The 1,871-nt window shown below is 34.4% G+C and overlaps 1 long non-coding RNA gene across 1 annotated transcript; it reads left to right on the plus strand.

The window, feature by feature from the left end:
• LOC105315231 (uncharacterized) lies at positions 1-1,426 on the plus strand. Its single transcript, XR_002188694.1, has 4 exons — positions 1-42; positions 861-997; positions 1,072-1,166; positions 1,290-1,426. It is a non-coding gene; the product is annotated as an uncharacterized LOC105315231 (long non-coding RNA).
• The last annotated feature ends 445 nt before the right edge of the window (positions 1,427-1,871 follow it).

The raw sequence follows: 1,871 nt of genomic DNA on the forward strand, positions 1-1,871 counted from the left end.
GAAAGCATGACGGATGGACTCTTCTCTGAAAAAACTGACACGGTAACTAAGTAATTATATGTAGTATTGGGCCCACACTACCTGTCCTTAATACATGTACAGTGTAGCCTCTTTATTAAGTGACACCATTGGGCCCACACTACCTGTCCTTAATACATGTACAGTGTAGCCTCTTTATTAAGGACACCATTGGGCCCACACTACCTGTCCTTAATACAGAGGTGTCCTCATTTCAGAGGTACTTTTGTATAGGCTTGTACCAATTGGGATATTACAGAATGTCCTCATTATAAAAGTGTCCTTATAAAGGTGTCCTTATTATAAAGGCTACACTGTACAGCATTATTAGTGTGTTGATGTGTCTTGATTGAGTGTATTCCATTTGTTACTGTTAGTAATAACATTGAAACTACCTTCCATCTCTCGTGTTTGTACTGTATATATTGAATATATGAACAATATATTCAATATATATATTCAATAATGCATATATTGAACCTACATGTACATGTATATTGTACCTATATTGAGTAAATTATTATTAGTAAAATGATTATTAGTACCAGGCGTTTATTCAAGCCCGGCCTTTATTTGAACATTTATGGTATGTACATTATTATTATTATTGCTATTGTTATGAGAAATTTTAACAAAAACAATAACGAATAACAAACAAAGCATAACAAATAACATAACAAAAACCACGTTAGTCATTATTATGAAAAACAAAAAAAAACAAAGCAAAACAAAAAATAATAATAAAAAATGAGAGATGGGTCAGGGGAGGGTTACATGTTGCAATAAAGTAGAAAAGCACCATCAACAGAAGGGAGATAGGAGGAGTCATATTATTTTTTTAGAGTTGATTGATGCCAGAAAAGATGAAGACATCACTGAGGAGTCCAGGGTCTTCTTTTTAGATAAGTCTCATCGTCTTCAAGAAGCGGTTGTTGATAGTGACGTACCATCAGTTAACATTAGGGGAACCATTGACCCTGTAAGAGGGAGAGAGGGAGAGAGGGAGGGAGAAAAGGGAAGAAGTGATTCTTTTACTATCTTCTACTTTTTTAGGCTCCTATACAAGTATCAGATCAGACTCCAATGAAAACTGTAGTTGAGTTATTTGGGAAGATGGGACTCAGGCAAGCTTTTGTATCACGCAATGGGTAAGGAATAGAAACTAATTCATTTATACATGTACATGTACTTTTACAGCTTTAACATATGTACATGTAGCACTACACTAGTACTAGTTTCAATTTTTAATATTATTTATTTTATATTTCTAGTCGTCTGTTGGGTATAGTTACAAAGAAGGATATGTTGCGTCATGTTTCATCAATGGAGAAGAACCCTTACTCCATACAGTATCATTAACATTGCTATACATATACTGTACATGTATATATATATTTATTATAAATAAAAGAATAGTGTATTTGCTTGTTGTTGTTTTTTGATTTATTTATTTTGCTGACGTTTGTTATAATGATATTCATTGACATACCAACCATCACCACAAGCATAAATGCCATAAGATATGGCTACTGGAGGAGAAATGAATTATCAACCAAGCAAGATCTTAGGTTTGTATCTTGTTACTTTGCTGTGTGTGTCTGTTACTAGTTCTATTATACAGATATAAATGATCTTGGAAAAGTCATTAGTACGTTAGAAAGGAGTGATTTTTCAGCAGGTAGATGGAGTGAATTGGGGCTCAAGCTACAGATCAGTCACCCAAAGCTTAATGCGATTAAAGCTGATAGCCCTCAAGGGTGTCTTACAGAATGTTTAGTTCTCTGGCTCCAGCAGGATTATGATGTCGATAAGTATGGTAAACCTTCACTGGAGAAGTTGGCAGCTGCTGTAAA

Source organism: Amphimedon queenslandica, unplaced genomic scaffold (assembly GCF_000090795.2).
Source record: "Amphimedon queenslandica unplaced genomic scaffold, v1.1 AMPQUscaffold_11338, whole genome shotgun sequence".
Taxonomy (NCBI): Eukaryota; Metazoa; Porifera; class Demospongiae; order Haplosclerida; family Niphatidae; genus Amphimedon; species Amphimedon queenslandica.